The sequence below is a fragment of the Amblyomma mixtum genome, chromosome 8, assembly GCF_055824585.1.
Source record: "Amblyomma mixtum isolate Tamu chromosome 8, ASM5582458v1, whole genome shotgun sequence".
NCBI classification, from domain to species: Eukaryota; Metazoa; Arthropoda; class Arachnida; order Ixodida; family Ixodidae; genus Amblyomma; species Amblyomma mixtum.
In genome coordinates this window covers 81,187,030-81,199,727 of record NC_143019.1, presented here as the reverse complement: position 1 = coordinate 81,199,727, position 12,698 = coordinate 81,187,030, and the positions used below count along the sequence as shown (strand labels likewise).

Genomic DNA, 12,698 nt, shown 5'->3' with positions numbered 1-12,698 from the left:
TGGGACCTGGGGAATTTTTACTCCACTTACAGAGAGCACCACCATGTATCAGGTCTCTCTTGTCGACAACCCGCAATATGTAACCTTTTGTATAAAGCTCTTCCGTCTTCATGCAACTTCGCATCTCTGTTGACTCGGGCCCGACACCACACCGGAGGCGCCGATGTCGCTGACTAAGTCCCAACCACAGTGGATGGCCGCTCAGTGGGATCAGCCGGCATCAGCTATGGTGTGGTGAGTGCCGCGTGTTTCCTTCAGGCAGACAGTCGAAAATGAAGGACCTTCTGCAGCCATTTAGAGTGGGCGAAGACATAGCACTTTTTCTCGTCAACTTCGAATGCACATGCGAAAAAGTCTGCTTCGAAAAGGATGAATGGCCAAAAGAATTGCTGACCGTACTTTCATGCAAGGCTTCCGAGGTAGCTGCACGCCTTAGCAATGACGATGCACAGGACTAAGACAAGGTGAAAGGAGCGCTGTTGCGGAAATACCATCTGTCGAGTGAAGCATTTTGCTAGTGGTTTAGACATGCGAGGAAGGGTACTGAGTCCCAGCAAGAAATTATCAGATTAAAGCTAACCTGAAAGAATGGCTGATGAGCCCAGGTGCATATGAAGGTCATGACAAAGTGGTCGAGTGCATTTGTCTGGAGCAATTCTCGCGAGGAATTTCGGAGGACACTAGGCTCTGGGTGCAGAACAGAGTAACTGAACTAAATCTGGACAAAGCAGCCAGATTACTACACTCACAGGAATTTACGCTCGAAATCGGCAAAACAGGATAAAAGCGACAGAGCAGACTTTGGTTCCAGCAAGCCCGAAGGAAGGAGATTGCCTCCTTCTAAAAACTTTGAAAAGGAACTCCCACAGGTAAGGGAAAGATTAATGGAGGGCCAAGATGAGTTGCCCAAATCAGCAGAATTGTCTGGGTCACGTGGTGAAAACGCACGCACATTTGAGGCGCAAAAGGCAATGATTTGTTTTAACTGCTAAGAATGAGGCCTTCTGGCTGGAAACTGCAAAAAAGTTGTTTCCGCGCAACGGATGAGGCGTCTGCCCGCGGCAGGGGGGGGGGGGGGGACACCCGAGCACGTGCCTGACTAAGACGTGTGGCGTGTCAGATCCGTCGTTTCTCGGTTGGAGCCATGGCTAAGTCTTCTTCACTCCTACAAGATCGACATCTTTCGATGCAGCAAACAATCTGGACCACTTGGATACCAAATTTCGCAAGGTGGGCCCGAGTCTGCAGATTTTAAGGCCGAATTACACCCGACCACCTGGGCGACGCAGTTTGGCCTAACGGCGGAGGCGTGGAACCGACCTCCTGAGGAAACATGACTGCCCATGCAACATTGGTGAGGAGTTACGATCACGACGGCATGATTTGGACGACAGTTTCAATATCAGAAGGTGACAACTCCGGAGCTATACCGAAATTTCGGCACCAATCTCTCAACGAAGTGGTCGCGCGCTCCTCGATTGTTCAAGCCAAGCTGGCGACGTCCATCACTGCCTTGGCCTCCAGCACACCGGCTGGCAAGACGCAGCCTCCTGTCTCGCGCACTGCAGGAAGCAAAGGCAAGGCCCTTCCCAACTGGAAGCCTCGCCCACTCCCAAGACCGGGCCCAGACGACTTCATGGTCATGCTCAAGCCACGCAAACATATGTCGCTGCACCAAGCCTTTTCAGAGAATTGCTACGGCGCCGCCATTATGGCCTACCTCGGGCCCGAGGTAGCGAGGTCTGTTACGGTTCTGCCATCCTGTGAACAAAACCTTATCGTGAATCACACCGCGAACCCGGCGGCAGCTGATCGGCTCCTCGGGGACATCTCCATTTACATGAAGCATGGGATGATGCCACTGCACGGATACCTTCAACAAGACGGAGGTGATGTCTGCCACAGCGTCATCACCGTCAGCAACTCGGACATTACTGAATCACTTCGACAGCAGGTGCAGTGGAGGGCAGGCACTATCGCCGAGGTTAGGAATTTCGGCTCCTCTAACAAAGCTCGGACCACCTTCGCTGGGAGGGAGAAACCGCGTTTTGTGCACTACGAGAACATGCTCATTCCTGTGCATTACTACCGGACGATCCTGGTCTGCGGCCTGTGTGGGGCCGTTGGCCACCGAGTGGATGTTTGTCCCAACACGCTGCCGAACACGTGCGGTCTCTGTGGGCAACAAGCCCCACTTTAGGAGGGGGAGCGGGCCCCTCATGAGTGTGTGCCGCGGTGCACACGCCACAAACTCGCTGCAGTGTGCGGCGAAATTCCGCAAGCATAAGATAGCCACCCCGAAGGGCGAAATAAAGAAAATAGCTGCCAGAAGAAGAGATGCCATCTTGGCCGCCCCGGTGAATTACCAAGCCAGGACAACACCGAGAAGCCGGCGACATCCACCGGAGGAGCTGGCAAGCGCCTGTCGACGCAGCCGCCACCACACAGCGACACTGGAAAGCAGTCGACAGCGCCACCACATGCCAAGACAGGGGCCTGGGTCAACGCCGTGAAACATGCAACGCAGGTGAGTAGTACAGAAAGGGCTTCCTCCTCCTCCCCTCCCTCCTGCCCCTGCCCCCCCCCCCCCCTGCGGTATGCAGTGCCGAGGAAACCAAAATAGCAGCTCTTGAGGGCAAAATTGGGATGCTGCTAATTGAGCTCCTAGAATCGCAATCAAAACAGCCTATCACTCCCCCCTCTAACCCTGCTACCGAGGCAATGGAGAGTGAGCCCGCGGCACCAAACGCAGCACTGAACGCGGAAGCTGCACTTGAGGCCTTCAGACAATAATATGGACTCCCGCGCACACGGGTCTCGAGGGCAATGAAGCGGCCGACGACTCTGCTTACGCGCTCACTCTCCGGGCATCACCCTCACCTCGCCCTCATGCAGACTCCGACCCCAATCAAGCTTTTACCTTCAAGGAAATCATCCAATATTACCAATTCGGCCATGCAGTCTTTCCTCAGCCCTGCAAGGGCCTCACGAAGGCGGAGGAACGCTTACTCCTTCGCCTTTATACTAAAACACTGTTGTGCCCGGCAGTCATCAAACATTTTGACCCTGCGGGCACAGGGGAGTGCCCGCACTGTAGGGAAAAGTCTTCGGACCTTTACCATATGGTGTGGGCATGCCAATCAACCCCGCACCTTCCCCCTATCCCCAACCCTACCCGGGAGGACTGGGAGGCGGCCCTGCTCGGCTGCTCTGACCTATCGAGCCAAAAGGCCCTGGTCCGGCGCGCCCACCTAGCCGATCCATCAATTTGAAACCAAAACTAAAAGCAATGGATACAAAACCCGAGAGAATTTTTACGGCAGCGGTATCACCAACGATCGCAGTTGACGTGGACATTCCACTCGAGCACTTCATTCCACTTCGTTCTGCGGGCGCCGACTCTCTCAAGTGCTCCGCTGTTCTTGTGCGAGTGAGGGACTCCCAACTCCGCGCACCCTCCGAAACCTTGGACGACATGGAACCGTGCGTCATGCTTCAGCAAAACCAGCGACGCGCCAAGCAATCTGAGCCAACGACTTTTCCAGAAGTACGCCGCCGGCTTTGTTCTGGCCCACAAGGACCTGTTGGTGTTGGCAGAGGCCAGCAGGGTAGTGACTTCCAAGCTGCCCGTGCTCCTGCTGCTGACGCTCCTCCTCCTGACGCTGTCCAGCGCTCCCAGCGACAGGGCCTTTGCCTAGGGTTGCAGTAAAGAGCTCTCGCACAGCGAACCCACTAAAGCCTCCGTTTCGTGGCTTAATGGCTTCTGCGCGATCCTGACCGGGAAGAGACACTGCGCAGAGAGCGACGGCTGCACAAGAACTTTGTTTACACTATGCATTCCGGCTGCTGCGCTCCATTTTGTTCGCGCCATGGCCGAGTCGTGACTCCGGGACCATCTTCTCAGCGGAGGAAAGAACGCGACCGACTCCACGGTCTGTCCCCCAGGAGCTCGGAGATTTCCTCCTCCTAAAAACTCCCACAGGTACGGGAGAGATTAATGGAGAGCCAAGATGAGTCGTCCAAACCAGCAGAATTGGCTAGGTCACATAGTGAAAACGCACACACATTTGAGGCGCAAAAAGACAGTGATTTGTTTTAACTGCAAAGAATGAGGCCATTTGGCTAGAAACTGCAAAAAGAAAGTCGTTTTCGCGAGTGTTCAGGACTCTGACGAAAAAAAACCTGCGGCTTTTGCAGCCATACATGCAACAGCTGTTAATAAATGGCAAGAAATGTAGAGTTCTCAGGGATTCTGCAGCCACCATGGATGTGGCTCGTGCCCTTTGCGTTTCTCCTGAGCACTTTACCGGGGAATGCACAGGAATCCGGCAGGTGGCAGAACAGCAAAGTGTCTGGCTGCCGCTTGCGAAGGTAGTCATCGAAGGCCCTTTCGGAAAATTGTACACTGAGGCAGCAGTTTCCGCTAGCCTACCTGACCATTTTCCTTATATGTTTTCTAACATATCTGAGCAGGTGCTGAAGGAAAGAGGGCAGTCGTTCTCCCATAACATAGCGTGCATGGCGTTAACCCGTTCGAGGGCACGTGAACTCTCAGGAAAGCCCCTTTTTGGAAAGGACCGCTCCACTCGCTCCTTGTACGTATTTTCAACATAAAGTTTTTCAGCCAGTCAGCCCGCAGCAGTGCACGGGATGCCTTCACCGCGAACGTGAAGTCCGTGGTCAGTGCGCGCGCGATCGGCGTCGGACAGGAGCAACTTTTTTGGTTTTGTGCCATTATGGGCTTTGCGAAAGCGGTGCACCACAAGGCTTGTACTGCTATTAGCAAAAAAGTGGACGCTGCCGCCATGAAAGCTGCCGCCGAAAACCTTAAACAAGCCAGACAGCTGACTGCAGGCGAGGCAGGATCGACGAATGCCGCCGTCATGTTCGACGGAACGTGGCAAGAGAGGCCACAGAGGCCACAATGCTGTGGGCACAGCCTCTTCTGACAGGGCTGTGCCTAGACATTGAAGCTCTCTCCAACTACCGCATTATCTGTAGCAGGCACAAGGCACTGGAGAATGAAGAAGAACAAATCTGGCAGGCTTTTCACACACCTGTGTGTGAGAAAAAACCTGCTGGGCACACGCGATGGTGACCGAGGCTGCCCTAAGAATCTGGAAGTGGACAGACCTGTATGCCACACCTCTCCAGTATACAACATTCCTGACGGACGGGGACAGCAGAGCCTATGTTGCCGTGGCAGAGCTGGATATCTACGGGAGTGTTCCTATGCAAAAGGAAGACTGCACAAACCACGTCGCAAAGACACTTGGCACTGCGCTCCGGAAGGCAAAGTTCCCAAGAGGTGAGAAGCTGAAAGATGGGACGATAGCTAAGCTGCAAGGCTATTTCCAAGTTGATATCACCAGCAACAGAGGAAATGTAAGGGATATGTACTTTGCTGTCTGGGCGTCCTACTTTCATTCCTACTCAAGGGATGGATGGTGCCAGCAGCCACAAATTTTGCGCAGATGGAGAGATGTCTAGGTGCAAGCACAAGCGGGCACTAGCTTTGGGTCAGCCAGCACCAGTCCACACTTCCATCCTGAGCGTTTCCCGAGGCAAGGTTGTGCTGCCGATTTATAAGAGATTGACCGATGAGAAGCTGCTGCGGTGCTTGTGTGAAAGGACAAACAAAATGCAGCCGAGTCACTCAACAGCAAGATCTGGCTGCTGTGCCCCAAGACGAAATTCACGACACGAACTGTGGTTGAGACAGCGACAGCAATGGGCCTTTTTCCAGTGGGGTGACCCTCTAGCGGCCGCCACTTGCAAACCGAGTTGGGGGGCAAGCCTAGCAACGCCTTTCTCTTCAGTGTGTTGAGCTTGCGATGCAAGTGAATGTGTTCTGTCAGCTTGTGAAATAGTTTTTGAGATCACACCGCGTTCATATTTTTTTTCGTCGTAGACGAAGCCGCACTGCAATTGCGCGATACTCTTCACACACCAACACCCCTTCGCCGTTTGTCGAACTAGTTTTTGCTGCGTCGTGTGTGGTCGTGCTTGCAGCATGGAGGCACATACGTGCAGGACTTTCTTCAGCGTTTTTAGCGAAAAAAATTGGAGGTCAGACTTCAGAGATGCGCCCGCGCTTAGCCAAGAAGATATACACCAACATTTCAAGGCTGTGGACGGCCCGGTTGTGCGAGCGGCAAATGCGCCGTGGCTGGAACTTCCAGCAGGACAAATATATAAGGCATGTGCAGTGGTTGAGCACAGAAGAGGCGGAGTACCTCAAAAGTACTCTCTCCCTTCGATGAAGAGCGGGCATCACAAGCAGCTGGTTATGCTGAGCCGAGAGCCACTGCAAGTGCACCACTTCGCCGTTTTTCTAACTAGTTTTTGCTGCGTTGTGTGTGGTCGTGCTTGCAGCATGGAGGCACCTACGTGCAGGACTTTTTTCCGCGTTTTTAGCGAAAAAATTGGAGGTCAGACTTCAGAGATGCGCCCGCGCTTAGCCAAGAAGACATACAACAACATTTCAAGGCTGTGGACGCCCGGTTGTGCGAGCGGCAAATGCGCCACGGCTGGAACTTCCTGCAGGACAAATATATAAGGCATGTGCAGTGGCTGAGTACAGAAGATTCGGTTTACCTCAAAAGTACTCGTCTCCCTTCGATGAAGAGCGGGCATTACAAGCAGCTGGTTATGCTGAGCCGAGAGCCACTGCAAGTGCACCACTTCGCCGTTTTTCTAACTAGTTTTTGCTGCGTCGTGTGTGGGTGTGCTTGCAGCATGGAGGCACCTACGTGCAGGACTTTTTTCAGCGTTTTTAGCGAAAAAAATTGGAGGTCAGACTTCAGAGATGCGCCTGCGCTTAGCCAAGAAGACATACAACAACATTTCAAGGCTGTGGACGCCCGGTTGTGCGAGCGGCAAATGCGCCACGGCTGGAACTTCCTGCAGGACAAAATATCTAAGGCACGTGCAGTGGCTGAGTGCAGAAGAGGTGGTGTACCTCAAAAGTACTCGTCTCGCTTCGATGAAGAGCGGGCATCACAAGCAGCTGGTTATGCTGAGCCGAGAGCCACTGCAAGTGCACCACTTCGCCGTTTTTCTAACTAGTTTTTGCTGCGTCGTGTGTGGTTGTGCTTGCAGCATGGAGGCACCTACGTGCAGGACTTTTTTCAGCGTTTTTAGCGAAAAAAAATTGGAGGTCAGACTTCAGAGATGCGCCCGCGCTTAGCCAAGAAGATATACAACAACATTTCAAGGCTGTGGACGCCGGGTTGTGCGAGCGGCAAATGCGCCGTGGCTGGAACTTCCTGCAGGACAAAATATCTAAGGCACGTGCAGTGGCTGAGTGCAGAAGAGGTGGTGTACCTCAAAAGTACTCGTCTCGCTTCGATGAAGAGCGGGCATCACAAGCAGCTGGTTATGATGAGCCGAGAGCCACTGCAAGTGCACCACTTCGCCGTTTTTTTAACTAGTTTTTGCTGCGTCGTGTGTGGTCGTGCTTGCAGCATGGAGGCACCTACGTGCAGGACTTTCTTCAGCGTTTTTAACGAAAAAAATTGGAGGTCAGACTTCAGAGATGCGCCCGCGCTCAGCCAAGAAGACATACAACAACATTTCAAGGCTGTGAACGCCCGGTTGTGCGAGCGGCAAATGCGCCGTAGCTGGAACTTCCTGCAGGACAAGTATCTAAGGAATGTGCAGTGGCTGAGTGCAGAAGAGGCGGTGCACCTCAAAAGTACTCGTCTCCCTTCGATGAAGAGCGGGCACTACAAGCAGCTGGTTATGCTGAGCCGAGAGCCACTGCAAGTCGTGCAAGCTTTTTGCGAGTGTACCGCAGGGTGAGTTTCAACTACTGTAACATTGCACGATGATGCTTGCACTAGGCCACTGCGTTACGCTCTCAGTCCTCGCGGACACCTGGCGAGCACAGGAGCAAATGAGCACCTTTGTACATTGAAGCTGTTCTGCCCGCACGCATGTGAACATGTCAACAGGGAGCAGGTTTACGAGTCGGAAAGTTGACGTATTTGTTGATTTTTGACAGGCGCAAACCGAAAGAGAGACAAGCACAAATGGTATACGGTCGGCATAGAAGCGGTATGCTTTCTTACCATTGTCGTTTTGTTTGTATTCGTTTTGCTGTGAGGAGCAGAGGCAATGATGTCATTTTTTTTTTCTTGGGGGGGGGGGGGGGGGGGGGAGGGGAGTGTGGTGTGTGGTAGTAGGCTGTCTCACTATGAGTATTGTACGTCTGCTGACGAAATTCAAGATGAGGAGGAGGCACCAGCTGAAGCGACAGCATCGAGGAGAGTCGGCAGAGAGGCACATCTACTGGCAGCCTGATTAGTGTAATGCAGGATGCCACAGCTGCAAAGCAGAAGCGGCATAAAGAAAAAAAATGCGCCCACTGGAGCGTCTGGTACTCGCTGCCGAGGCAAGCCGCGCAAATGCAATGATTCCAGTTTTCCGGCGTGGAAAAAGAGATTCAACAAGTACCACAGCCAGCAAAGGGTGGCCATTGAAAACTGCTTTGGCCTTTTATAGAAGACTATATGTGGTCGATGCGAAGACAATTAATTATGCAGTGCTGTTACACTGTTATGGGAGCATGCGTGTTTCGTAACATGTGCAACTCTGAGAGGGATTTCACTGCAGAGCTTGCAGACCTGCCTGCTCACGACAACGTTGGCACTGATGAAGAACCAAGCGAAAGCGACACATCCACAGCACATTGTGAAAGCCGAAGGAGACACACAGCCCAGCATTTCAACATGTGATTCATGTGAAAAGAAACTAGCACAAACGCTACCATGGCTGGTGCCCATACCCTTAATGGGGCTGCAATTTTTATCCTTATGAAACGTGGTTACCCACTGTCAGTCAAGAAATTCAGTTTGTTAATAGTTACTGTGTGTACTAATTGACAGCATTGGCATGTTTATGGAACTACATAGACATGACGCCGCTGTCACAAAATTCGGCGAATTTTTGAAACAAACAAGCAAAAACAGCGCTGCGCGGACTCATCTCGCCAGCGCGGGTTGTAAAACGAGGGAGAAGGAAACCTCGGTGAGCGACTTGCCTTGCGTGTGTGGCTGCCCCTCCACCACTGCACGCGGCGCGCAGTGGGATTGCCGCCGATTTTTCTAAAATGTCGGAGATGCTTCTACTCGAAACCGGCAGACAGGGCGTAACCTTGCGTGTGCTAAGACATGTCCTTCTCCTCTTCGCTCGCACATCGGCGGCGGCGCCATGCCAGAAAGTTCCAGACGCTCCTGGAAGCCACTCCCGGCTTTTGACCAATCAGGGACGCGCGCCCAGTACAAGAAAGAGAAGGAGACCGCACGGCCGATACTGTGTGTATGCGCGCGCCTGCCTCGGCGCGTAGAACAAACAGACGTGGACCAAGCCTATATAAAAACGGGTCATCGCCGTTTTTATATAGGCCCGATCATCATCAGCGTTTCCTGGCCGTGGGGGCAGCCTGGAGCTCGCTGGCGAGTTTTTGGACTTTTTCACCGAGAATTCCTTCAAAGTGAGTGAAAACTTTTGACACTCCTCCTTTATAAAGCTATCGCGCATCTGTATTTCAAATTTGAGCCAATTCGGTGCAGTAGTTTTTAAATTAGAAGTGTTTTTCCACACAAGTAGCATGTAAACAAAGCACACAGCCATGTGCTGAACATAAATAACGTGTTTATCATCATTTACACCCTCTCTAATCAGCTCAAAGCGTATTTAACTTAATCGCTCCGTCTTTCCGATAATTTGGACACCTAATTTATTCATTTAGAGCAAATTTTTACGAAGTTACAGTCAAATTCGTAATGTAAACAAATGGCCTCTCAGCTAGGCCTTTTCGACCAGTTCGGGAGATAAAACTCCTCTCACTTTGGATTTCTTAGTTTAGTCCAATAAAACTATATATTTTTAGAATCCTTGAAGTGCGACGAATCCATCTGTGCTTATTTTATAGTTCTCGCTTAATTTTTAAGGAAGTTATTAGCGAAAAACCTCGCGCACGTGTCACACAGAGGCGGCTTTCGTGTCAAATTTGGTTTTTATAATTTTTTCTTTTAAATTAAATATGTGATGTAATATATCATTTTTATTGGAAAAATCAGGGCATTCACGTGCTGTTAATTTCAAGTCCGTAGCTTTATTGAGTACCAAGTTATTGTTTTTTTCGTATCTGGACCACAGGGAAGTTATTTGTTACTATACTTGTATACCGAAATCCGCCAGATTTGGCGGAATTGCGTCAAATCGTTGCCGAGCTGTACAGTACAATCCTGCAGTGTTTTTAGTGCGTTTTTGAGTGTCGCTTAGCATCCTAAATAGTTGAAAAGGGGTAAATCATCAAATTTTGAGTTTTTTGCGGGCATTTGATCAGGGTCAATAGACGTCCTCACTGATTTCCATCGACTTGCTGTGCTTGTCGCGATCCTGTTTCTGAAGTCAGTAATCTTCTGGTTGCCGACTCATCTCGAACACCTCATATCAATCTAAATTGTTGAGAGGAATATTGCATTCAATTTAATTTGTTTTTTTCTACTAAAAGTAGCAGTAATTTGTACTCGCATATACATACAATCTCCACACTTGCAAGATGGGAAAGGACAAGAAGGGGAAAAAGGAAAAAGATCGCGAAAAGAAAAAAGGGAAGAAAAGGAGCGAACAACTGGAACAGACGCCATCCACAGTCACCAAAGATTCCTTTTTGAGGGAACAAGTTCAGGAAACTCCGGAGAGAGAGGTTGGAGGATCTTGGCCTTCCCCTTCACTAAACACAGTAGATGGTCAGACTACTGACGCCTGGAATGACTCATGGTCTGAAGAGGACCAAGGGGAAACCGACGTGGATGTCAGAGAAAATCATGATCCAAATGAGGAGGCTTGTAGCCTTACAAGAGAGGACTTCCCGCCTCTTGGGACGGAAGAGACGAGCCCACATTATGAAGAAAGGAAAAAAGAAAAATCAATCCTTCAGCGACTCTCTATCATTGACCAAGCCCTTTTCACAGCGGCAACAAAGATTGCAGCAGCAACCCCAGGCAATGAGGAGGTGGAGAGACAACTGAACTGTCTCATCACACAGATCACCAAGATGAAGACTCTCCTATTAGAGTCGTCACACAAGAACAAAGAACTGCAGGGACGAATCGAAGGAATCAAGGAGTCGCTGCATGGTATACACAACGAAACAGGAGGCAATATCACGTGGCCACCAGGGCAGGAAGAACGTCCGCATCAGCCTGAGCACGGTCTAAAGCAAAAGGAGGCTTTAGTCTTAACGTCAGAGAACATACCTAAGGAACAACTAGGTAAACTCATTGAGAAAAACATTGATCCGTATTCATTGGGATTAGTGGATGTGGACATGAGGCCATCCAGGGAAGGCATAGTTATAACATCAACCTCGGCCGAAACCATAAAGAAAGTTGAAAGAGAACTTCGTGAAAACAAAGCCACGAGGAACGAGGTTGTGACACGCCTCCCTAAGAAGAAAAAGCCACAAATAAAGGTGGTCGGTATATCCGAGGAGATGCCTGAGGACGAAATCACCGAGCGAATCATTAGGCAAAATAATTTCGATTGTCAATCTGACGACTTCCGCCTAGTGAAAACATGGAAAGGTAAGAGCGGCACCACGGCCATCATAGAGCTAAGCAAAAAAGCTTTTGAGGCTTTGAAGGGAAGAGAAAGAATTAACATCTTGTGGACAAGATGTTTTTTCTATGACAACACTTTTCTGCCACGCTGCAAGAATTGTTGTAGGATTGGACACACGGAGCGAGCCTGCACGGCAGAAGCCCGATGCGCCGACTGTGGGGAAAGCCACCACATACGCCAATGCACTAATGAAAGGAAGAACTGTAAAATCTGCGAGGATAGGAAGGTCCATGCCAGCGAAAGGAGGCACTCTTCCCTTAGTAACAATTGCCCTGTCTTCAAGGCAGCCCAGCTGAAGGAAACCCTTCAGATAGTGGCAAAACTTTAAGAAACCAACAGTCGAGAAAATAAGAAACTTGAAATCATGGATACTTCAACTTTGAAGTTTCTACAAATTAACTTAGCCCGCTCTTTTAAGGCTACACAGCATTTAACAAATACTCAATTAGTACAAAAACAAGACATCACGTTAACACAAGAACCCTACGCACTAAATAATAGTATTATCGGTTTCGGCATTAAAGAAAGAATATTGGCATGCAAAGTTAATCCAAAATGTGCAATAATTATTCACAATGAAAAAATTGGCGTGTTCCCTTTACTTTTAGATCAACTACTCGTGGCAGTTAGGATAAATTGGCAAGAAAAGAACATTATAGTTATTAATTGTTATATCCCTCCCACAGAAGATGTAAATCATATTCTTAATAACAGAGAAAATTTTAGAGACAAATTCTGGACAGTATGTAATAATTGCAGGAGATTTTAACGCAAAAAATAAAATTTGGGGAGGCGAGAAAATTGACGAGAAGGGAATTGAAATAGCAGAATTCATCAACAGAAATCAACTAAATTTAGTGAATTACCCAAATACTCCACCAACTTTTGAGACTAAAAATGGTAAAAGTTGGACCGATCTCACAATTGTGTCTTATTCTCTAACACCCCATATCAACAACTGGGAAGTTTTGGAAGATTTCACAAATAGCGATCATAAATATCTTGCACTGGAACTTTTCAGCGAAGAAAGGCCCAACGAACCCCACCTCACTAAAAAAGGAGAG

General features: G+C 49.8%; 1 long non-coding RNA gene and 2 pseudogenes across 3 annotated transcripts in view; 2 read left to right on the top strand and 1 right to left on the bottom strand.

Annotated features, from left to right (window-relative positions):
* Positions 1 to 12,698, bottom strand: part of LOC149333182 (uncharacterized) — a 70,563-nt gene that overhangs the window by 30,888 nt on the left and 26,977 nt on the right. The window lies entirely within an intron of this gene.
* LOC149333185 (uncharacterized) lies at positions 1,334 to 2,922 on the top strand (annotated as a pseudogene).
* Positions 5,092 to 5,754, top strand: LOC149333184 (uncharacterized; annotated as a pseudogene).